The 26,108-nt window shown below is 41.6% G+C and overlaps 1 protein-coding gene across 2 annotated transcripts in view; it reads left to right on the forward strand.

Annotated features, from left to right (window-relative positions):
* Positions 1–3,491: 3,491 nt before the first annotated feature.
* Positions 3,492–26,108, forward strand: part of Tmem45b (transmembrane protein 45B) — a 41,450-nt gene continuing 18,833 nt past the window's right edge. The window contains exons 1-2 of one of the 2 annotated variants that reach the window (XM_085689770.2): positions 3,514–3,647; positions 11,149–11,254. The gene's annotated coding sequence lies outside the window, so the exon portion shown is untranslated. Of the gene's footprint in view, positions 3,648–11,148; positions 11,255–26,108 lie in introns of both variants that reach the window. The other variant, XM_048458775.2, reaches the window with a different exon arrangement.

A 26,108-nucleotide genomic window follows, 5' to 3' on the forward strand; every position in this document is an offset into this window, starting at 1 on the left:
GGCGGGATAGGGAGAACACAAGAAGGTGAGAGAGGACTACTGGAGTTGGGCGGGGGGGATATCCAGGAGAGGGAAATGAGAAGGAGGATTTAGGGGTGGATGAGATCAAGGTCCATTTTATAGGTGTATGAAATTGTTGAAGAATAAATTTGAAAAATATTTAAAAAATTAAAGCATTGAAAGATGTAAAGATAATGTCCTGGTTATGTCCAGGACATATTTCGTTATGTTGTCATGACGAAACACCATGACAGAGGAAATGTACAGAAGAAAGAGTTTCATTTGGGGCTCAGGGACCCAAGGGATAAGAGTCCATGACCATCATGGCAGGGAGCATGGCAGAAGGCAGGCAGACATGGAGCTGAAGCAATAACAGTGGGTTTACATTACTCTTTGAAAGTAGAAGGCAGAGAGACAGAAAAAGGGCAAGAGAGAGAGAGAGAGAGAGAGAGAGAGAGAGAGAGAGAGAGAGAGAGAGGAGAGGAGAGGAGAGGAGAGGGAGAGAGAGAGAGAGAGGAGACTGGGAATGGCAGGGCTTTGAAAACCCTCAAACCCTATGTATGCCCACTGCTATGCCTCCTCCTACAAAGCCACACCTCCTATACTTTCCCCAACAGTTCCACCAACTGGGGACCAAGCATTCAAATACAGGAGCTTCTCAGGGCTATTCCCATTCAAACCATCAGAGATAATAAGACTTTACAACTGATCAAATTAGGAAGAGAAAGGTAGACAGACTAGAAGGAGGAATCTAGTGTGAGTCTTAGATTTTCGGCTGTTGAAAGAGACTTCAAGAACTGGAGGGTGGTGAGCGAGGAATCCAAAGATCGACCTGGTGAAACAGGGTTTGACTTTAGGACTTAGAGTCAACCAGTAGAGCATAAAGATCAGAGCTAAAGCCTAAAAGCAAAGGAGTGCAAGTACATGCTGGGGTTTGTAGCGCTGAAGTGTGAGGAGCACTGCCTGCAGAGGAGGTGCCCGGAAAGATGACACTCTTAAGGAGCCCATTTATAATCTTGTTGGGGGACTGCACTTCTTCAGTGATAACGATACAACTTTGTGTGTTTCTTTATGGTCTCCATTTTCAATGATGTAAGAATTGCTTGCTAATGTGGAAACCACCTTCAAATGAATTCTTTTTATAGCCTTTCATGCTGTGCTAGGGAATCAGCTCTGTGTAAGGCAAGACGAACTGCTTTCTTTCTTCCTTCCTTCCTTTTTTTTCGGATTTTCAAGACAGGGTCTCTCTGTGTAGCCCTGGCTGTCCTGTAACTCACTCTATAGACCAGGCTGGCCTTGAACTTAGAGATCTACCTGACTCTGCCTCCCAAGTGCTTGGATTAAAGGCGCAGGCCACCCACTACCTGGCTTGAAAGAAGTTTTGAAAGTCTTGCTTACGACAGGATCATGAGGAATAAATATCTAGAAATACACTTGTGATCTTGGAGTGTCAGTCAGTGAGAGAAGGGGAGAGGAGAACAGTTGTGTGAAGGATGTAGCTCAGGAGGTAGATTTCTTACCTAGCACGAACTCTTGGGTTCAATCCCCATCACTGCATAATCCAGACATACTAGAACATATCTGTAAATCTAGCTAAAGAGGCAGGAGAAGCTGCATCTAGGGAGTTGAAGGTTAAGCCCTGCAGCAGGGGGCTGGGGAATTCAGAAGAAGGGAGAGATGAGAGAGGTAGATTCTGGGCATATTAACAAAACCTGAAAGCAGAAACTCAAATGTTCATAGGAACCTTATCCACAGTAGCCAAAATGTGGAAACAAGCTAAATTTTCACCATGAGGTGAATACATGAATTAAATACTTTATAAATATGCAATAGAATATCACCAAGCAAAAGAAATGAAAATCTGACACATGCTAGAATATGGATGAAATTTGAAAATACTGTAATTTATATTATTGTATTATTTTAAAGTTAATTTCTTGATACTTTGTTTTTAACTATTTCATTAAAAACTGTTTGATTCTAATAAAGTTAAGGGTAGTCAAAAATTATACTTTAAAAACTGGCTTGTCTTAATATCTGGATGCTACCATGATCCTTTTCTAAGTTCTGATTTTTCAAGGTTAAGAAGCATCTCAGGGCTGAAGAGGCGGCTCGATAGGCAAAGTGCTCCCAGCGCAAGAATGAGGACCTGAGTTCAGATCCCCAGGACTCATGTAAAATGCTGGGCGTGAAGGGGGCCACACACACCCACCATCTCGCTGCAGCGAGGGAGGATCTCGAAGGCTTGCTGGTCCATTGTCTAACTAAACAGGTGAACCAGCTCCAGGTTCAGTGAATGCTGTGTTCAACCCCTGAACTATATAAACCAGACATAGAGGGTAACCTGTAATCCCTGTGCTTTCAATGCAGAAGCAGAAGGATCAGAAGTCCAAGGTCATCTTTGGCTACCTGGCAAAGTTGAAGCCAGCCTGGGCTAAGTAAGATTCTACAAAAGAAAGAAAGAAAGAGAGAGAGAGAGAGAGAGAGAGAGAGAGAGAGAGAGAGAGAGAGAGAGAGGAAGAAGAGAAAAAGAAAAGAAAGAAAGAAATTTTTAAAACATCTTTGCTAGTCAGTCAGTAGCTATATAATTAAAATGACACACGTTTGCCTCATGACCTTTGCCTATAAGGAAAATAAAATATTCCTGAGCAGAAAGCCCCAGAGCAGCCTCTCCCAGACTGATGACTGTGTAGGGTTCCTCCCTTTCCTCTATTTCAAAACCTATATGTGTGAGCAAACTCCGGGATGAGGTCTGACTCTTCCCAGTACTAGTCCCCAAGCTGACAATGTAAATGTTTATTATAAAACCTTTTCTGAAAACAGAGCAGCTTTTCATAGATTCCTCTGCTGCTTCTTACCAGCCTGTGGGGGGGAAAAAAAACCTAAGTGCTAACATTCCCCTCCTGTCTTTAAGGGGTAAGAGACAGCACGGGACGGGGGTGGGGGCAGGTGCAGAATAAGGTCAGTAAAGGCGAAAGAACTACAAAGGTCATAGCATCTTAAACATTACAGTGGGAGTCATGCATTTCAAGGGACGAAGGGAACTCTTCTTGGACTTCTCCCCGAAACTATGCCCACCTGGTAGATTTTTGTCAAATGTGTACAGAGCAGATGACGGATGGATGGATGGATGGATGGATGGATGGATGGATGGATGGATGGATGGGATTTCTTTTTCTTTAAAGGTGTCCACTCATGTATGTACCACCCACCAGAGCCTTCTTTGACAGCAGGTGAGCAGTCCGTGGCCAATTGTCCCATGGATGTTGGCGGTGGTTCCCTGGTTGGCAAAATTCAGTGCTATACCTTCCCTAGCTCCCAGGACAGGAACTGTTTTATGTAGTAGGAAGTTTCCATTAAGAAGTCTGCCTGGATGGGCCAGAAGCCTGGGCTTCAGCAGCACACTCTTGAGGGAGTGCCCGTGGCCGGGCAGAGACTGTCTATGAAGCAGGGTCAAGGGGCGCAAAGGAAAGCGCAGTGTTGGGCTACCTGCTTGCGGGCTAGCAGGGTAGGGCCATCGGTGGTTGCCAGCGCCTGCAGCGGGCGGGGCCAGGCGGAGCGGGGTGCGGACGCCGGTACCTGCTGGGCACCAGCGGCGACATTCGTGACCGGACCTGACAAGTGGACACCTCTGAGGCTCGGAAAAGGTCAGAAGTTCCGCTGGGGCAGGGGCTCGGGGCAGGGGGAAAAAAGGAGGCACCGCCTGAGGGAGCTCCACCTAGGAAGGGAGGCGCGGATAGGGAGGGGGAACGCCGCCAGGAAGGGGACTGAGACGGATAAGGGGCACACTGGTTTGGAGGCCTCTCGGATGGAGGAAGGGTGCTGGAGTGCTGAGGATACCTAGTGCGTCTTAAGCGTCTCAAGTCTTAAGCCGTTGGTCGCCCCTTCGGGGCTGGGAGCAACCCTGCTCACCAGTCCCCGCCGAAGTTGCTCCCGAGGTCCTGGAATGATTCGGGACCACAGCGTTACCGAGAGGCGCCAAGGTGCGAAGTCCCGCATCCATTCTGCCTGGATGAAACAGGGGTCTCAATTTAGGTGGTGTGCCTGTTGCGGAGACCTCGAGTTGTCTTCAGGCTGCCAGCTTGGCTTGTGCTCACTTGAACCCCATTTGTCGCTCCTTGCTAGCTATGGATCCACAAATACAGGAAGAAGATACATTCCATAGACCAGGAACCTAATAAGGAGAGACAGTTGATACAGCCCCTCCAGCCATGGTTTGTCCTCGGCCTCTAAAGTCAAGGAGTAGAGCTATAAAATTGGCCCTAGTAAGGAGAACCTGAAAGGGGGGACCTGTCTGAATCCAGAGGGATTCACCTAGGAAACAAGGACCACCCTAAATGGGGAAACAACAACAACAACAAAACACGAATTTGTACTGCAGTCAGGGAAAGGTAGGGCTTCGTAAAATGAAATTTAAAAAGGTTAAGAGCAGCTGCCTCTCCTAAGATCTCAGCAACGGCTGCTTCCGTTCGTTCCATTCTCTTTGGAGCCTCTTCCCCGCTCTCCCGACACTGCTTCCAGTGTCACCCCACCCTGGGTTCCATTTGACTTCAGGATTAGCATAGCCATCAAAGCTGGAAGGCAGATGCATTTATCTAACTACACGCCCATCTAAATAGATACCACGGTTTATTGCTCACAAGCAACCTGCGCTTTTGTTTTTGTCAATACGTACTTTCTACTCAGTGGAGTCTGGATTTTGAACCCCAAGAAGTAGCTCTTTATGAGAGTTTGTTGGCTTAACGTGATGTTCTGTAGTTTCTGGAAAAGACATGGGAAAGATATTCCTTTGACTGTGAGGTTCCTTGGGTTTTACAAAATCGAGAGCCTGTGATAAGCAGCAAGCAAGGCTGTATCTGGTTGCAGGATGTTGTAACAGTGCAATAGAGACCCACCATTCTTCCTTCTTTCCAAAGGCTTTGACTTGCTCTCATTAAGGAAAGTGGAAACAGTACCAGTGCTGTATTTCCCCTTGCATTCTGTGGTCTCTTCCCCCCGCCTTTCTGGTGGATGCTGCCTGTGATGGCCAAGGTGAAGCTGTTGAGCATCACTTTATCTGAGGTCTCCCCTGCAATGCTTTTGGTTATAGCTATGACTTAATCTGGGGTCTTAAAGAGCTATGATGTAAAAATGGCACTTTGAGGGAAGCCCTGGAGCAGAGAGTAAGCAGAGGACTTCTGTTTCTTCCCATTGCTTCAGGATGGCATCAGATGCATGCTCAATTATTCAAAATATGTTGGTGTAAGGCATAATCAAAGGACAGCCAAAGGTTATCACGCTTTTCCTGGTTGGACACAGTAGGTAACAGCTTTACCACATGTGCAGCCACCTTCATAGCTGAAGTTCCTGAGATGGCAAACCTTTTTAGTTACAGGGAAACTAAAGTCACTGGTATGTTAAAAAAAAAAAAAAACAATAGGTAGCTATATAAAAATATTTCCTTTCTGTATGTTCACATATACAAATGGCCATAAGCAAAACAATAAATTATTTACAATAATAGAGCATACTAAAAGTGAACAACCAGCGACCACACACAAGTGTGTGATTCCCTTGAATTTCCTGTGGGTCCCTCTTCACCTGAACTCGGAACTTCCACCCTTTTAACCAGCCAGCTCTCCCTACACCTAAACCTTCTCTAGAACTGGAAATAGGCAAAATAGATTAAAGTAGAACTGTATGGGTTTCTTCTACTGGCCTCCTTTAAAAGTACATGAGTACAAGGCACATATTCAGAGGTCAGAAAGAAATTGGAAAGGATCCACCAGTCGCCTGTATGTGGAGCATAGTAATGCCGACACACGGCAAGCCACGGTGTTGCCCTGCCAAGGATTTGGTTTTCATAAAGCATCATTAATATCTTGTGGGTAGGACAGCAGAATGAGGATTTGTAGAGCACAGAGTAATTTATGTACTGGGATATAAGGGTAGGGTTCCTATTCCACATGCAAAACTGAAACCAAATCATTCTGTACCTGGCCAGGACTGTCCGTTTATGAAATAGTAGCATTGGAACTCCTACCTGAATGTTTTCTATAATACTCCAGTTCATACTAAGTAGTTTTGTATTACTATTTTTTTATTTTTTCCTACCAAATACTTAAACGTTTGTTTTTATATATTATTTATTCTTTGATAATCTCGTAGATGTTTACAATGTATTTTGGTAACATCCAACCCACAATTTTCTTCCTCCAACTCATTCTGGACCCCAACATACACACACAAACACACACACACACAAACACACACATAAACACACACGTATATACACACACACACATGTATACACACACACACACATACACACACATGCACACTTCCCTCCTAACCTTTCTCTCATCTCCTTTTTTTTTTAAAGTCACTAAATCAAACTAGTACAACAACTTCTCCCGTGGGTGTGGAGCCTTCTAGAGTATGACCAACCTACCAGAAGCCACACCCCTGAAGAAAAAAATGACTGTCCCTCCCCAGTATAGCCCAGTGGCCATTGACTGCTATAGTTCCTCAGCTAAGGATGGTACCTCAAGTGCCCCTCTACTATCCATGCTGGAGTGTTTTCTTGATCTTGTACAGGTCTTCAGGTTTTACCCACATAACCACAATCAGTGTGAGTTTGTGAATAGATTCATTAAAACAACAACAACAACAAAAACAATTCTCAGCAATTCTCCCTCACCTTGAACCTTGGGCTCTTCCAAACTTTCTGCCATTTCTTCTGTAGGTTCCCTGTACCTTGGGTGGGGAGAGAGGTGATATAGACATGTAACCAGTCCTTTCGTGTCTCACCAGCCAGCTTCTAAATAATGACCTGGAGGCTTCTTATTTGAAATCCCAGCCTATAGCTTGGCTTGTTCCTAACTATCTCTTACAGCTTAAGTTAATCTATCTACATTCTACCATGTGGTGTTACCTCTTTTACATCTTGCATCTCCTGTTTCCTCTCCTCTTTCTCTCCCCAGAAATCCCACCTATACTTCCTGTCTAGCTATTGGCCATTTAACTTTCTATTACACCAATCACAGCAATATACCTTCACACAGTATACAAATACCCCACAGCACAAACACCCTTTTAATGCTGAACATTCCATGGTTACTTATTCGTCGCATGTTGACCAATTGCATGTCTCTTCATTAACCACCACCCACTGCAAAATGAAGCTTCTCAGATGAGGACTAAGAGCTGCATTAATTTATGGGTATGAATTAAATTGTTTTGAAGGCAGTTTGATACTATATTTAGCATAATAATAATAGTAGGCTCAACCCTAAGGGTTATGATCTCTCCAGCCACAGATTCCTGGCCAGGTTTATACAAGAATGAGCTCCCTCCTGTGGAGTGGGACTTATATCCAATAAAAAGTTGCCAATAACTCCCATAACATTCATACCACTATTGCAACACCAGTAATATCTTTCCAGGCCAATCATTAATGTAGTTCTCAAGAATTCACAACTGGGTAAAACTATTGATGACTTTTTTTCCCTTGGTAGCATACAAAGAATTTTTTTAGCTAGTCAGCAGGGAGGAAGTGCCCAGTTCAGTGCTGGATTGATTATCTTATGACCAAAGTGTGTAGTGTCTTCACCAAGCGAGTCTTACCATCATGTTCTGATGGGTAATCAAGAGTAATGGTAATAACTTGTATTGTTTTAGGGATGGCTGAGCTGCTTCTCACCAACAACACAAAGAGGAGGATCCCATAACAGGCACTGGGATTTTTGTTTAATAACATATCACTTCTGGAAAGAGAATTATCCCTCCACCTAGGGTAGTTCGATTCAAACTTTTTAAATCATATTTTTCAGTAAGCTTATAAAATCGATTTCTATATGGCTTTTTCAAATCTCCTAAGTGTTAGTTATCCCTCCCACAACCCTTCCCTCTGCAATCCCACCCCTGTCTTTACATAACACCTCCCATTCTTGCCCTTTCCCCATTATATCCCATGTTCTACTATTCCCCTTCCCTTAAGATCGTCCTGAACCCCTGTGTAATTGCCCATTTCTAGCTGCCTGGCTTGCACAGGTACCCTAAGTTACACCCAAATCTAAGTCCAAGCTGGATCTACCTATGAGACAGAGCATGTGGCATTTGTCCTTCTGGGCCTGAATAACCTTACTTAACCGAATGTTTTCCAGTTTTAATACAATTCCTGCATATTTTATAATTTCATTTTTCTTTACAGGTGGGTAAAATTCCGTTGTATCGATTCCATGTCTTAGCTTGTGTGATTAGAACAGCAATGAGCATGAATAGGCAAGTGAGCCTATGATGGTTTAGAGGTTTTGGGTATATGCCTCAGAGGGCATAGCTGTATAACATGATACACCTGCCTCCAGCTCTTTGAGGAGTCTGAACACTGACTTCCAAAGTGGCTGCACCTATTTATCATCCGCCAGCAGTGGATAAACATTCCCCTTTCCCAACGTCCTGGTTGTCAATTATTGGTTTCGGTTTTCTTGATCTTAGCCATTCTGGATAGGGTAAGGTGAAATCTCAGTGTAGTTTTAATTTTTATTTCTCTGATTGCTGTGGGTGATGAGCGCTTTTTAAAATGTTTATTAGTCATATTTATTCTTTTGAGAACTGTGTTCAGTTCCAGAGTCCACGTTTTCAAATTGCACTGCTTACTTTCTTTGTATTTAGTTATTTTTATAGTCTACATACTAATCCTCTGTCAGATGTATAGCTGGCAGAAAACAAAACAAAACAAAACAATCCGTTCTGTAGGCTACCTCTTTAGTTGATTAACAGTTGATTCCATAGTATAACAACTTTTTAATTTCATGATATCCCATTTATTAATTTTTGGTCTTACTGCAAAATAGGGTCCTATTTAGTAAGGCCTTGTCTGAGTCTATATCCTGAAATGGACTCTCTTCTTCTTCCTTTCTTCTTCTTCTTCTCCTCCTCCTCCTCCTCCTCTTCTTCTTCATTTCAGACCTTTGGGTCTGGTATTCAAGTTATTTGTGCTTTTGGAATTAATTTTTGTTCATGGTGAGAAATAATCACCTTTCAGGGCTGGAAAGATGGCTTAGCAGTTAAGAGCACTTATTGCTCTTGTAGAAGATTCAAAGTTTGGTTCCTAGAACTCACATTGCAGCTCACAACCATCCATAAAAATGCCCTCTCTTGGGCTCTGCAGGCAATGCACAGATGTGATGCACATACACACATTCAGGCAAAACACTAATACATGAAAACTAGAATAATCTTTCACCAAAAATTTAAAGAATGAACTTTGATTCTTCTCCAGGAAGATATTCAGTTTTCATTCTTTTACAGGTCAATATCTAGCTTTCCCAGCACCATATTTTCTTCAATATGTATTTTAGTTATCTTTGTCAAGAATTAGGTTGTTAAATGTCTTTAGACTCCTGTCTGGGTCTTTAGTCTGTCCCTTTGACCAATGTGTCTATGTTGAGGTAGTGTTGTGCTGTCTGTCACTGTGGCACTGTAGCGGGCCTTGAAATCCGGAGTCTGACACCTCCAGCAGTATTTATTGTTTGGGATCCTTTGACTATCTGGCATCATTTCTGCTCCCATATAAATTTTAAGATTGCTTTTTTTCTGTGAAAAATTGGAATTCTGATGCAAATTACACTGAACATTTGGATTGACTTGGATACAATGACCTTTTCACAATATTAATCCTACCAATCCATAATCATAGGTAGTCTTTCCATCTTATGATTTCTCCTTCAGTTTCTTTAATATTTTAAAATTTTCATTTATAAGCCAGGTGGCACACACCTTTAATCCCAGCACTCAGGAGGCAGAGGCAGGTAGATCTCTGTGAGTTTGAGGCCGGCCTGGTCTACAAAGTTCCAGGACATCCAGGACTATTACACGGAGAAATCCTGTCTCAAAAAAATCCCCCAGAACAATTTTCTTCATTTATCAGTAATCCACTTCCTTGTTTAGGTTTGTTCTAAGGAATTTTCTTTTTAAGCTATGGTAAATGGGGTTGTTTCCTTGATTTCTTTCCTGGTGTGCTTGCCCTGGTAGGTAAGAAGGGCACAGATTTGGCTATGTTTGTTATGCTGAAACCATTCATCAGCTCTAGGAGTTTTCTGTTGGAGTTTTGAGGATCATTCCTGGATAGAATCACATCATCATCCAATAGGACTGCTTCCTTTCCTGTGTGTATCCGTTTGCCTACTTCTCCAGTCTAACTACTCCAGCTAAGATTTCAAGCGCTGTATTGAACAGAGAAGGAAAGAGTGAGCAGCCTTGCCCTGTCCTCAGTCTCAGTGAGAATACACTTCAGTTTTTCTCTATTTAACAAGATGGTGGCTATATGTATGTTGGACATGACCTTTATTATGTTGAGATATGTTCCCTCCACCACTAGTCTTTCAAGGGTTTTTCTCCCAAAGTTATGTTGAGCTTTGTCAAAAGTCTTTTCTGAATATATTGAGATGATCATGTGATTTCTGTTTTTAGTCCACTTATGTGATGGCTTACATTCCTTAATAGGTTATATTTATTGATCCCTGAATCCCTAGAATAAAGTCGAGTTGATTATGAGGAACAACCTTTTTGATGTGTTCTTGAACTCAGTTTGCAGGTGTTACATTGAGAATTTTTGTGTCTATGTTCATCAACGGAGCTGGCCAGTAATTTTTGTTATCAGGGCAATAGTGGCTTTTTTAAAGGCAGTGTTTGAACAGTAGAGAAAGGTGTGCAAAGGGCATTACTTGATAAGCAGAAGCTGTGGGGGTGCCAGGGCTGAATGGAGGTACAAGATGACGAAACCTCTTGCCTGGGTGTTATTTTTCAGTCTTTCTGTTCCAGGCTAACCTCACTGATTTTAACTAGTTCTGCCTTTCAGCAACTCTCGGCTCCTCTGCTGTGCCGTTTTCTGTGAGTTGGGACCAGCCAAGGCACTGTTTGCTCAGGTGTGGTTCCTGCAACCCCACCCTGTTGGCATGGGCAGCAGCTAGTGGAGGCACTGTTAAGAGGTTGCCTGTACTTCCCACGGTTTCGGTCCTCATGGATGGTGGTCCCAGTGGCAGTTGCTGGGGACCCCATAGATAAAAATCTAGATTTTGTGGATTTCCTGAGAGAAGTATGACAGCCAACTTCAGAGTCCCCATTCTTCAGTTGCTGTGGCCCCTGAACTGGTTGCTGTCCCGGCAGGTCCGTCAGTGGTAGAGAAGTTTGCTGGAGAGCTGATCAAGCGGATCCTAGCGACTGAGTGGCAGCTGATGGAATTCTAAAATATTCCAGACGCCGGCTTTCCTGGGTATGATCAGCCGTTCCTTACAACCTGCTTAAAATCTTCCACCTTATCCAGAAGTCTGCTTTGTTGGTGGGTGCTGTGGTTGTTGTTTTGGAGTTTTTTGTTTATTTGGTTGTTTGGTTGGTTTGATTTGGTTTGGTTTTACACAGAGTTTCTCTGTGTAGCCCTGTCAGTCCTGAAACTCACTCTGTAGACTAGATTTTTTTTCAAGCTCAAAAATCCCCCTACCTCTGCCTCCTGAGTGCTGGGATTAAAGGTGTTCAAAGACAGGGTCTCACTATGTAGCCCAGGTTAAAGTTTTCAATTCTCCTGCCTCTATATTCCAATTGGAGAAATTATCATTTTGAAATTCTTATTGAAATTAAATCATACAAAAATATAAAAGTATTCAATGTATTATAAAATCATTTGTACAAAGTAATGCTAATACAAACTGTTTGATGGACACTGAGCACTTAGTCTTGATTCTTAGAACTCTTAGAAACTAATTTAGAAATACTTTGTTCAGCCCATTTTATTCCCAGCTTTGGTGTTGTAGGGAGAGTGGTTTAGAGCTGCATAGAGTCTTAAAGATTATTAAATCCAATCTTCTCACTTTCCAAAGATGAAAATTAGGTTCAAGGAAAATCAAACAAATACCTCAAGTTGCTTTCTCAAATTTACTTCATTAAAGAATACCAACCAAGATGGGGTCCTCTGATGTTTACACAATTGCTCCTTTTGGCATGTGATCCCTGGATAATTTCCTAAATACATAAATCATATGACTTCTTTAGATTCGTTGTATTGGTCTGAGGTCTGCAATACCAAGCAATATTCTTCCTGAATTCCGGACTAAAATAAAGATGTTCCTTGATTTATGATTTCATTATATGTCCTGCAAAACACATTGTAAATGGAGAATGTCATAAGTCAATACATCTACTGTACTGTTCCATGACCATCTACCTTAGCGGCACAGAACGTGTGACTTTTGATTTTCTGAGTTGACCATATGTTTGAAACTTGATCTTCTCTTGTAATGCTGGCCAGCAACAGGAAGTGACAGCTCCCAGCAGCTATGACATCACAACAGGCAGCTATGACATCACAAGGGCAAACGACCTACACTCCACAGCATTCTGTGCCGCTAAGGTAGATGGTCGTGGAACAGTGCAGTAGATGGATTTTTGACTTACGACATTTTCCATTTACAATGTGTGTTGCATACCTGTAATCTTAAAACTCAGGAGGCTGAGGCAGGAGGATTGTAAGTTTAAAGCTGGCCTAGAAAACATAGTGAGTTCCAGGACAGCCTGAGCAACATAGAAAGAAAAGGGAGACAAAAGAAAAGAGAGACTGAAGAAGACAGAAGGAAGGGTAAAATGGGAAGAAAAGAAAAAGGCAAGCATCGCGGCCTGTGAACTCAGTTTGTACAATGGCGGGGTTCTTTGTGTGGTAATTAAGGAGGCAGAGCATCCTTTTTGTTGGTTTTTCATTAAATGTATAATTAGTTTCTCAGAAATAGCTCTTCTCCAGAAGTTTATTACTTTTCAAATATATTTTACATTTGTGTGTATTTGTGTGTGTCAATCTATGAGTGCTTGAACTTGCCACAGTGCACACATGGAGGTCAGAGGACAATGTGCCAGAGTCGGTTGTCTCCTTTCACCATGTGAGTCCAGGTGTTTTGGTTGGTTCTGTGTGTCAATTTGACACAAACAAGAGTCATCCGAGGAAGGAGGCTCAGCTGAGGAGATGCCTCCATGAGATTCAGCTGTAAGGCATTTTTTCATTTAGTCATCAATGAAGAATGGCCCAACCCAAGGTGGCTGATATAGAAGAAGACTGTTTGTTCATTTTCCAGTTGTTCAGACCCGAATAATCACATAGAAACTATATCATTACACCTCTGCTTGGCCAATGACTCAGGCATATTTCTAGCTAAGACTTATAGCTTAAATTAACTCATTTCTATTATTTTATATTTTACCATGAGGCTCATGGTTTGTTACCTCTTGCTTCTTGGACAGCTGCCTGGCATCTGTCTCCTTCAATGGCCCCATGGTGTCTCTCTGGCTCTATCTACTTTCTCTCTATATCTCTGTTTGGATTTCCCACCTGGCTTTGCTCTACTAAGCCAGTGGCTGAAACAGCTTCTTCATTAACCAATGGCAATAAAGCATATACACAGTATGCAGAAGGAAATCCCACATCAGGGTGGTGCCATTCCTGGGCTATTGGTCCTGGGTTCTATAAGAAGGCAGGCTGAGCAAGCCAGGGGAAGCAAGTCAGTAAGCGGCTCTCCTTCATGGTCTCTGCATCAGCTCCTGCCTCTGGGATCCTGCCCTGTTTGAGTTTCTGTCCTGCCTTCTTTCAGTGATGAACAGCAATGCCAAAGTAGATGCTAAATATAGCCTTTCCTCCACAACTTGCTTTTTGGTCATGTTTCTTCACAACTGCAGAAGTCCTAACTAGGACAAATTTGATACCAGGGGTGGGATATGACTATGACAGACCTAACCATGTTTCGGGGAAGAATACAGAAGGACTTTGAGACTTTGAGCTAAGAAAGTCATTGAGCATTGAGACCTCAGTGGGATGTCCTATGGGAACTTGGAAGATAAGAATGTTAAGAGCAGTGCAGAAAAATGGAGACCTGGCTTGCAAAGTTTCAGAAGGAAGTCTAAAAACTCTATTAGGGCCATTTTTTATTTTGAATTAAGAGCCTGTGGTTCTGGTTAGCTGGGGATGAAGAATCAGCTGTGGTTAACAAGATACCTGAATTACTGAAGTGAAACCTTTACATTACTGGACAATTGATTCTGGTCAGGTGGAGCTAAGAAATTAGTAGTGATTTAGAAGAGACCAATAGTACTGAGGTGAACTCTTCCAGGAAGTGTTTCCTGAGAGTACAGAGAAGTTTTGTTCCAGAGCTGGCCAAGGTTGTACCCCATGCTGCAGCCAGACTTGGTAATATGTAAGCTTGTATCCTGCTTTTGAGTTTGTACACCATACATTTAAGTCAAGGCAGGGGCAGTTTTTTGCCCAAAGACCAATTTTACCAAGAAGAAAACAAACTCCAAGTGGAACTCTTGGGAATAGGTCGGTGCTGCCAGGAGCAATCGTCACGTCAACAGAGGTCAGTACCCAGGTGGTACTGGTTTTGAAGGCTTGAAGGAGTCATGGAGAGCAGCTGAGGCTTGACACTGTGAGAGGCCAGGAGAGGCCATTGGTGAAGGTGCAGTTGAAGACCCAGGACAGAGGGGTCATTTAAAGAAGTTGAAGCTTGGCACCATGAAGAGAGGCTATGAGAAGCTATTGGCGAGAGTGCAGCCCAGTTGCAGCAGAAGACCCCAGCATTTTGGAGTTGTCAATACCATGGGATGACCACCAAGATCAGTAGCAGCCGTGGAGTGGAGCACGTCAGAGCCTAGAAGACAGGCTGTGTGTGCTGCAGAGGATGGAACTGGAGATGTGACCCAAGCCCATAAGAGGAATTCAGAAGATCATGAGTGAATCCCAGACATCGGATGGTAGGAGTTTTGTTTTGCTTTGGTTGTGACCCTGTCCTGATTTTTCCCTCGTAGTAAGAAAATGTTTTACTGGAGCCTGCAGTTGAGAGGCTTGAATTTGAAAAGACTTTGGTTTTTTGTTTTTGTTTTTTGTTTGTTTGTTTGTTTGTTTTTTAAAAGACTATTTTAAAGGGACTGAAATGTTAATGTTTTTGAATTTGTAAAGACTGTGGGACTTTTAAAGTTCTTTAAGATCTTGGGGATGAATAAAAAAGGCAAGGTTGTGGCTTCGTGGTGATGTGTTTGTAAACTGACAAGGAGTCAGTTGTATTGCGTAGTTTTATGTGTAAACCTGACACAAGCTGGAGTCATCAGAAGAAGGAGCCTCAGCTGAGGAAATGCCTCCTTGAGATTCAGCTGTAAGGCATTTTCTCATTTAATGATCAATGTGGGAGGACTCACCAGGGTGGGTGGTGTCATCCCTGGGTTCTATAAAAAGGTGGGATGAGCAGGTCAGTAAGCAGCACTCCTCCCTCCAGCCTCTGGATCATCTCCTGCCTCTGGGATCTTGCCCTGTTTGGGTTTCTGTCCTCCCTTCCTTCAGTGATAAACAGCAATGCTGAAGTATAAATCAAAAGAACCCTTTCCTCTTTAACTTGCTTTTTGGTCAGAGTGTTTCATTGACAACAATGGAAATCCTAGCTAAGACACCAGGTATTGAACTCATCAGGCTTGGGAGCAAATGCTTTAATCTACTGAGCCATTTTGTGGTTTATTCTTGTTCAAGAATAGGCCATTAATTTAGATTATTAGCAGGATGCAGTGTGTAGTAGTACCAAAGAGTTCCACAATAGCCCAGAATGAAGTATAACAAAGGTTTATTTATTTGGGAATAAACTCACAGTAAGAATAACAATCCACAGCATATGCTGGGAACTGAAACTGAATCCAGCAGAAAAGAGGGCTATGCATGCTTTTCATCTGCACTTACAGTACATGAGACCATGTCCAAGGTGGGCCAGTATCTTAAAGGCTACTGGCTGAAGGAGTTCCCACAACACCTCCCCTTTTGTCAAAATAAGAGAGTTCTACCTAATACAAAACTATATACAATAAGAACAAATATCAAGTATTGTCCAGGGAAATGAAGAGGCAAAAACATACATAAAAATCAGAATTAGAACCAGCATAAACAACATCAAACAAGAAACATATGCTAAATGTGTCAATGGTTATCCTATCCTAAGGAGTCTAAGTCTTATATTAAAAATGGCTTGGCTAAGTCATGAGAGGAAAGTAACTATGACTATCTAGTCTTCAACCCCATTAAAGACCTGAGAAGGGAAATAATATTACCTGAGTAAACAGAAAGTACAATCAGGCAACTTCCAAAAGGTACAAGAAATGACAGAGGCAATCAGCTAACAGGGCAATCACCCAGAGTCTCAATGTTGGGGCAACCTACTTTGGCTAAGGCCTAGAATATTTGACAGACCATTTTTAGAGGCAGGAAAATTTGAAAAACTATCATACCCTTTGTCAGTCTTTTTGCTTGTATCCTGCTTGTTCAGTTTGGACACCATGCATTTTGTTAGTAGTCAAGGCAGGGGTAGTTCTTTGCCCAAAGACCAGTTTTGCCAAGAAGAAAACAAACTCCAAGTGGAACTCTTGGTAATAGGTCGGTGCTACCAGGAGCAATTGCCACGTCGACAGAATCCTAAGTTATTTTAATGCCGTATTTTTAAATTTGAAGTTCTTTGAAGTGTTTGAAGATTACCTGTCTATGTAGAATACAATCTCTATGCATCTAAAGAACCTGACTAGTCTAACTCTAAGTATGACAAACATGGATGACTATTTACCTGTGATTCTTAATACCTCTATAGCTTTAAAGACAAGGTTTCATATTTAAAACTCAGCAATCTTTAAACAAGTGTGCAGCAAATGAGGACAATGACCTCAAAATATAAACTATATATATATATATATATATATATATATATATATATATCTTGATCAGAGATAGAAATGTATAATGCAATATGATAAATATATTCTAAAATTGCATCAATATACAAAATATCTTAAGCAGAGGTAGAAATATGCACGCATACAATATGACAAAATAACTTTGCATAGGTGCACAAATATTGTAAACGGAAATAGGAGCATATTCAATATAACAAATATAATTTGAATTTTTATCAATATACAAGAATCTATACCAATGTAAATTGTCTAAAAAGAATAGCTCGCAAGTAATACGCTAATCTATCTATTATCCCTTCCTATCAGTTTTCTTTTTTTTTTTTCAAAAGAGATCCCTGAGCCTACTTCATTTCCATCTCAACCCTTTACCACTTTCTTTTAACTAACACTAATAAATGTCCCTAACACTAAGGACAAACTTGGTTGGGTGAAGGGACATCGTTTTTTAGCTATCATTTCAGCTATTATGGGGGTGATGCTATTTCTATGGGATCCTGTAAAATCTAAAATGATGTAGGAGGAGGGGAGAGAGTGGGAACTTGGCTTGGTATTTATAATGAAAAAAGAAGATAGTTTATTTTATTTTTAAAAAATAAATAAATAAAGGAAAAAAGCTAAAATGATGGTTAAGTTTCAAGATTACTGTCTGGTACAACTGCAGAAAGTCTCTGAGTAGTCAGTAGTGTCTTTCTGAAGTTCTTATTTGGAGGTCTGGCCAGAACATTGTAAGAAGGTGCATCATCTCAGCTAGCCAAGTTAGAATCATCTTGAGGAGTTTGTAACCCAAAACCGATCTTTTTTTTTTCTTGTTGCTCTTTTTTTTAAATTGATTTTTTTTTTTAGCTCTACATTTTTCTCTGCTCCCCTTCCTGTCTCTCCCCTCCCTTCAACCCTCTCCCAAGGTCCCCATGCTCCCAGTTTACTCAGGGGATCTTGTCTTTTTCTACCACCCATGTAGATTAGATCTATGTAAGTCTCTCTTCAGGTCATCATTGCTGTCTAGGTTCTCTAGGATTGTGATTTGTGGGCTGGTTTTCTTTGCTTTATGTTTAAAGACCACTTATGAGTAAGGACATGTAATAACTGTCTTTCTGTATCTGGATTACCTCACTCAAAATAATGTTTTCTAGTTCCATCCATTTGACTGCAAAATTCAAGATGTCATTATTTTTTTCTGCTGTGTAGTACTCCATTGTGTAAATGTACGACATTTTTCTTATCCATTCTTCAGTCGGGGGCATTTAGGTTGTTTCTAGGTTCTGGCTATGACAAACAATGCTGCTATGAACATAGTTGAGCACATGTTCTTGTGGCACGATTGAGCATTGATGCGGGAGAATTATCTGTATTCTGTCAATCATGTTACAGAGCATCCTTTGGATATATACCCAAAAGTCGTATTACTGGGTGTTGAGGAAGATTGTTTTCTAATTTTCTGAGAAATAGTCACACTGATGTCCAAAGAGGATGTACCAGCTTGCATTCCCACCAGCAATGCAGAAGTGTTCCCTTTACCCCACAACCTCTTCAGCATAAGTTGTCATCAGTGTTTTTGATCTTGGCCATTCTTACAGGTGTAAGATGGAATCTCAGAGTTGTTTTGATTTGCATTTCTCTGATTACTAAGGTTGCTGAACATTTCCTTAAGTGTCTTTCAGCCATTTTAGATTCCTCTGTTGAGAGTTCTCTGTTTAGGTCTATACTTCATTCTTTTATTGGACTATTTGTTCTTTTGATGACCAATTTCTTAAGTTCTTTGTATATTTTGGAGATCAAACCTCTGTCTGGTGAAGATCATTTCCCATTCTGTAGGCTGTCATTTTATCTTGTTAACTGTGTCTTTTGCTTTACAGAAGCTTTTCAGTTTCAGGAAATTAATTGTTTCTTTCAGTGTCTGTGCTGCTGGGGTTATAATTAGGAAGTGGTCTCCTGTGCCAATTTGTGATATCAGCATGTAGAAGAATGAATAGACCCACATCTATCACCATGCACAAAACTCAAGTCCAAATGGATCAAAGACCTCAACATAAAGTCAGTCCCACTGAACCTTAGAGAAGAGAAAGTGGGAAGCACACCAAAACCAATCTTAAAGCAGTACCGTCAGCATAATGGCATCATATCAACCAGGTGGAATCGTTGTTGTGGGGCCCCATCTTCTTCCCGGAGACTGCAAAGATTACTGCAGGCAAATTTATTGTTCATTGTGGAAAACTCAAACATTATTTATATTAAAACAGAAAATTTGAATTTCTATAGAAACATATATAACAAAAGATACCATAGAGGCAAAAATAGGTATGGGGAGAAGTAAAATTTTTGAGAGCAGAGTTTTGATAACCTTAGTCCTTAGATTTTATCTTCCTCTGTCCCACACCAGGTGGCTCCTGATATGAGATAGACACTCTCAATTTTTTTTAACAACATGCATGGATTTAGAGAAGGATAGCCACCATCCAACTCCAAAGTCAGCTTTGATTTTTAATTGGCAACTACCATTATATGTATGTAAATAAGATAATACCCTGCAGAGGATATTGGTGCCATAAGTTAGATTTTTCTTTGCTTGGTGATTTTTTTAATAGCTATCTTTTCTTCTTTAAGCATTTAGATGCCCAAGGTCTCTTGACTTTTCGAACATGGGTGTTTTCCTGCAAATACAAATACCCTGCCCCAACCCTTATGAGGTTTCCTTACAACCTGTTGATGGTCACCTCTGTGAATGAGCTGTCATTTCTCTTTATCAAGAGGTTTCTCCTTTTTAACCCGAATCTTGATTACCTTTGACAGTATCCATAGCTTTTCTTCTCCTGGGGAAACTAGAAGTTCCCACAATAGTGGTGGCCCGTGCCTGTGCTCTCAGCTACTTGGGAGGCTACAGCAAGAGGTTTTACAAGTTCAAAGTAAGCCTTCGAAACTTAGCAAGGCCACCTGTCTCAAACTTTTTAAAAAGGGTCTAGAGGAACAGCTCATTTGTGGAGTACTTTCTTCTCACGCCCTAGGTTCAATGCTCAGTGCCGCTAATAATACTTCGTAGGTTTGATTTTTTAAAAAACAGTATAATTCTATCAGTAGTAGGATTATTGCGGTGTCAAATACCTGAGATAATCCTCTTATAAAGAAGTTTCTTTAGGCTCACCACGAGGCAAAACCACTGTGGTCTATGATCAGTTGTCCTGTGACTTTGGACCTGTGGTGGCTGGCTCATCATGAATAGAAGGCATGTCAGATAAGAACAGCTGACCTCATGCTGGGATGGGACAGAAAAGAAGAAGGAGCCAGGATGCCTATCCTTGTGGAAAGCCATCCCAAACAACCTTCCAATACCACTACACTGTGAACCTAGCCTTTAACACACTGATCTTTGGAGACACTGTAAGCTCTAACTATAGCAGGTCCAGGCAGACACACAGCTGTTCAGCAGGTGGATTCTGTTCTTGACTCTGCTCCTACTTTAAAGTTGCTGATATGCTTCTGTGTTTCTTCTTTCCTATTGAAAAATGTGAATTATATTTAAAAACAAGATTTCAAAGCAGTGAAACCTCTTTAAACACACGACAAACTGACTACTTTAGGGTAAACACTTGTAAACCCCGAATGAACTTGCCAGTCTGTTATTTATATATTAACTTCTTTATATGTGTGTAACAATAATAATTAAAGAGAAAGCGGCCATGAATTTCAGAGGGAGTGGAGGTAATGTGGGAGGATATGGAGGGATAGAAGAAGAAAATGATGTATATATAGTACACATGTGTTAAATTAAAAATGAATAAATAAAGTATTGTTACGCACATATAATGGAATAAGTTAATAATTAGTAGGTAATAAGTTCTAGTTCTGAATAAATTAGGACCTTTGGAGATATGACATATCATGCCAGAGGAAGATTAAATTAAATGGAAAGACATGGTTTGAGGTGGGGTATTTAGCCAGTCCTGGAAGCTTCCAGAAGACTTTCTAGAGGAGAAAAGGGCTGAGTATTGAAAAGTGAGTTCCTATGAGTCAGCTGGAAAGAGCATATTAGATGGTAAGAACAGTGAAAGCAATGGTATCTGTAAGGTTCATGATAGAGCCAACAGGTCAGTGAGTCAGTGAGTGGGAAGGAACTACGTCTTGTATGCATACAGCATAAATTGATGCGGACCACCTCACCTGGTAGGCAGTTTGTGAAATGCTTTACACTTGATTGTAGTGTAGTCAGGTTTATTATAGGTGATGACTAGACAGAAGGAAGTTTGGTGAGGAGCAGGACCTGAGGCACTGTAAGTAGCCAAGACAAGAAAAACACAAACAAACCGAGGAATAAAATGAGGTTATTGTTGCCAAAACCGAAAGAAAGAAAGAAACGAGAATGCTAGAATATTTAGGGAAACAAAATAAGCAGCATTTTGAGTGTAGGTGAATGTGGCATAGGGAATCAAGAGAGGATGATGAGCCCAGGAGTACTCCCAGGATACTGGCTTTAAGAGTCCTCGAGTTTGGGATATAAGAAGGGAAGCCAATTTGGCGGCAGGGAAGATGGTGAATTTGATTTGGGACACACGGGCTTTGAAGGGTCTAAGAAACATCTATATGCTTCTATGTATCTGCCACATTAGCAGAGTGTCAGGTTATGAATCTGATGCACTCGGGCTAGAAATGAAGTTATAGGAATTAGCAACATAGATATGGTACTTAATCTACAGCTATACACTTTTACAAGGGGAATGGGCGACGGAAGGAAGCTTGCATGTAACAAATGACCCCCGAGAAAAAGAAAAAAATTAGCAGAGCAGCCTGCAGAGGGAGAGAAAAACTTTTCCAGCTGTTCATCTGTCAAGAGGTTAATCTACAGAATCAAATAATAAACTCAAATAATAAAATCAAATAATGAACACCAAAAGAAGTGATCTGCCGTCAGGTACATGCCTGTGCGCCGTCAGGTACATGCCTGTGTCCCAACACAGTAGGCAGGAACCGGAGGACAGAGTGAGTTCAAAGCCACTTAGGTGAGTTCCAGACCTGGTGGATTACATAATAATAATACCCTGTCTCAAAGCAGACAGACACAAGAACAACTAACAAGTGGCCAAATGATCTGGACATTTAAGGACCTCAGAGATACGTGTATTCACAGCCTGAGAATTTGACTTGATGACTTTACAGAGATATTTTCATTATCACTGCCCTTTCTGAATTCAATGTAGTCTTTTCCTTAGCTGACACAGAGAGAGAAAAACCAAGAAACCAAGAACAAACCATCAAACTAGACAGGAACTGAGCCCTCCTTGTTCATGGTATTTTTGTTCCAAATGATGATGATTAGCCATTTCAGACTCCAGTCTGGTCTGACTCCTTCCATGCATGTTGTTCTTGAAAGGTGGTAGTGGCTGCCAAGTTTTAGAGGGCAGTGCACTCTAAACCTGCTTCAATGGGTCACGCTGCTGTCAGCAGGGATGGGCCTTAGTGGACTTTATGATCATGGCCACTTAGGAAAATCATGCAGTGTGCAAGTAATTGTCCACAGTCTGTTACTAAGCAACGCCCAGAACAGTGCAATCAGCAGGACTGGGTGTATTCCAGATTAAACCTGAACAGAAAATACTGAGTTCCTGTTGCAAAGGACAGACTCAAAGTAAAAAATTCATTAGTTAGTTAATTTAATGTATATGTATTCTGGGGCTGAAAAGATGGCTTAGCAGTTAGGAGTGCTTGATGCTCTTGAAGATCCTGGTTTGGTCCCCAGTCCCCATATAGGGTGGCTCACAACCACCTGTAATTACAGCTCCAAGGGGTATGACACCACCTCTTGGTTTCCTCAAACCACACACTCACACAGACACTTACACATTCACATAAAAATAAATCTAGAAAATACATGCACCATACAAACCAAATGTACACTCCATATCTATTACAAAAATATCCTCAGCATCTCCGTCTTGGCATTTGATGATATGAAACAGTATTTGTTACCCTTCAAGGGGTCAGCTACTGAAAAGCAATAGATGATAGTTTTTGTTCAAATCCAGGTTTCTCCCCATTGGTACTGGGACCAGGTATTAAAATCACCAGATTAAAGAGGAATTGCCCATTTATAAAACATTTACTCTAGTTAATTCTTAGTTATTTTCAGCTAATTCTCACACTATTCCCCCACGATGGAGGTGTGATATAAGTAGATTATAAGCAATGCCCTTCACTATAAGTAGATCCAAATTAGAATCACTTAGACATTCAAGATAGAATTCAATGGAGGACATCCCAACAGGTTAACTGATGGGAAAAAAGCCATCCTGGATGTGCATGGCACCATCCCACGGGCTCCTGTAAAATCAAAGGGTAAAGGAGCCCCAGAGGGCTGGAGTTCCTTTTCTCTGCTGCCTGGCACTGACCCATGCCTGAACTGCTCTTTGCAGCCACGCCCTGGCTGCCATGGTGGACTGAGGCATCCAAGCAAAGCAAGCCTCCCTCCCCTGAGTCGTCTATGGCAGACATTCTGTTTCAGCAAGGAGAAAATGGATACAGTGGGAGTCCCCGTTTTACAAATGCTGAGAAGCACAAATCCAGGAAACGTGATCAAAGGGTTTTACAGCAGAAGTGGCAAAACCAAGATTGAGTGTCCGCCTGACACTCCACACTTCATGCTTTATGACTGTGTTCCTCTCTAGGGAAACTCTGGGAACCCGGGTGTCTTCAGGAAATAGGAAGCACGTATACGTGATTTCACACTTCACTTCGCTCTTTTCTACCTGGCTTTCTTGGGCCATGTGTGAGTTGGTTTATACACTTTCCCAGAGATCCTTGGGCATCTAGGATCACTGTGTCTGTCTGATTTGACCTTTCAGTATACTCTTTTATCAAGTTCCAAATTTCAAAGTTTAATACCTGGTGAGCCCAAGGAAGATGGTGACTCATGATCTTTCTTGCTAAATGAGGTGAGAGAGCAAGGACGGCGAATATAGGCACTGTTCTTCCTACACTGATTTGCCCTATCAGTAATCAACTGCTAATATCTGCCAGGCTTTGCAAGGGAAATGGGCCCTTCCTGGAACCCCGCCCACATTAACTGACTAATGCCTGCCTGATTTTCAAGGAAGCTTTTGAGACATTTCCTGGCTATTGTCTTTGTGTCATTTCCCCCTGAGTGACAGGAATCCTCCCTTTATTTTCACTCTTTCTAGACTCTAGAAAAGGTTTTATTACATGTGTCATGCTGGATTAACTAATCTCACATCAACACAGCTTGGACAGGTTAAAGGCAAGGTCCTCCCTTGACAAGTCACAAGATGTGCTTTCAAGAGTAGACAGCTGGGGCTGGGAAAACAGCTCGCTGTTTAACACGCAAGCATGGGGGCCTGCGTTCAGATCTCTAAAACAGATGGGAATTCAGGTATGATCGCGACATAGGAGGTAAAGACAGGAGAATCCCCAGAAACTAGAGGGGCAGCTAGCCTGGCATGCAGAGAAAATAACAAGAAACCTTATCTTAAACAAGGTTGAAGGAAAAACTGAAGCAGAAGGTTTACAGAGTTGGGGTGGGGGAGGGGGGAAGGGAGGCAGGGAGGAAGATCTTTAAAAAAAAAAAAAGTAAAAAACAAAACAAGGTGCCGAGACAATTCATTGGGGGAAAGAATCAACTCTTCAACAGGTGACATTGATGTGAAAGAACGGAACTGGAACCTCAGAAGTGGAACAGAAGTTAGTTCAAAACAAATCAGCTACATGATACAGGCACTAAAAATATAAAACTCTTAGAAGTAAGCATAGGAGTGAATTTTTCATGACCCTTGGTTAAATGGATATGATATCAAAACTAAAACCAACAAAATTAGAGAAGATAAAGTAGAACATAAAAAAAATTGCCATGTGTGGTAGCGCTTAATCCCAGGAGGCAGCGGCAGGTGGATCTCTGTGAGTTCAAGGCCAGTCGGGTCTACAGAGTGAGTTCCAAGTCAGTCAAGGCTCCACAGTGAGGCCCTGTCTCAAAAAACTAAAATAAAAATTTCGGTATATCAAGAAACCATTAAGAAAGTGAAAACAGCCCGGCGGCGGTGGCACCTTTAATCCCAGCACTTGGGAGGCAGAGGTAGGCAGATGAGAAAAAAGAAGAAGAAAAGAAAGAAAGTGGAAACATAACTTACATAAGCAAAGAAAATATTTGCAAATCATTCTCTGACTTGTTTGTATCCAAAACACATATTAAAATTCAACAACAAAATGACAACCCAACTACAAGTGGACAACACAACTGAAAGACTTCTCTCCAAAGAAGACGTGCACACATGAAAAGCACATAAAAACAGTCTCCGCGTTAGCAGCCATTTGAGAAACAAAACAAAAGTGAGATACAACTTCATCCACTTCTAGGATGGAAAAAAATAAAAACAAAAGAAAAAACAAATGTAAGTACCGGCAAGAATGTGGAGATGCTGGAGACCTTGGCCGTTGCTGCTGGGGTTGTAAAATGGGGAAGTCACTTGGGAAAAACCCTGGCAGTTCCACAAAGGCTAATGGTAGGACTGAGGACACAGCTGAGTGGTTCCATGATTACCTGGTATCTCAGAGCCCAGGTTTCCTAACACCAGGAAAACAAACAAACAAACAGAATTATAAGGTTACCATTGGAGTTGGGTTTTTTTGAATTTGGGGAAAATCTTAAGAGTCCTACAGGGGTACTGGGGGTGGGTCAAGGAGTTGGGAGAAAACAGTCATTGTCAGAGGAAAGAGTGCTGGGGCAATCTTTTGTTGTTGTAGCAACAAACCAAAGAATGTTTTGGATAGCTAAACCATTTATAAAGTGTGTTAGAGGAGGCTAGGCAGGAAAGCATCAGATTAAAGAATTTTAAAAATTAAGTTTCACTTATTTGAGAATTTCGCATAACATTCTCTGATCATATTCCTTCCTCTCCCCAACTCCTCCCTATCCTCCCTTACCTCCCTACCCACCCAACTTAAGGCTGTAAAGATGGTTTTTATTTGGGTTGTCACTGTTTTCTTTAAAGTTAATTCCGGTTGACTGATACAGTAGCTCTAGAGTCTATGCCAGAACAATTAATTGGCAGGGATTAGCAGACCAGATCTTTCCCTACAGGTGACAGCCTCTCCATTTCGTAATAAATCCCTGTGCTCAGTCTGTGGATAGGCCACATTATTAGGTACTGTCTCTAGCTCCGTTTTGTTGGTTTTTTTTTATATTTATTTATTTATTATGTATACGATATTCTGTCTGCATGTATGCCTGCAGGCCAGAAGAGGGCACCAGACCTCATTACAGATGGTTCTGAGCCACCACGTGGTTGCTGGGAATTGAACTCAGGACCTTTGGAAGAGCAGGCAATGCTCTTAACCGCTGAGCCATCTCTCCAGCCCCGTTTGTTTGTTTTTGATATATT

This window comes from Myodes glareolus, chromosome 4 (assembly GCF_982192425.1).
Source record: "Myodes glareolus chromosome 4, mMyoGla1.1, whole genome shotgun sequence".
Lineage (NCBI taxonomy): Eukaryota > Metazoa > Chordata > Mammalia > Rodentia > Cricetidae > Myodes > Myodes glareolus.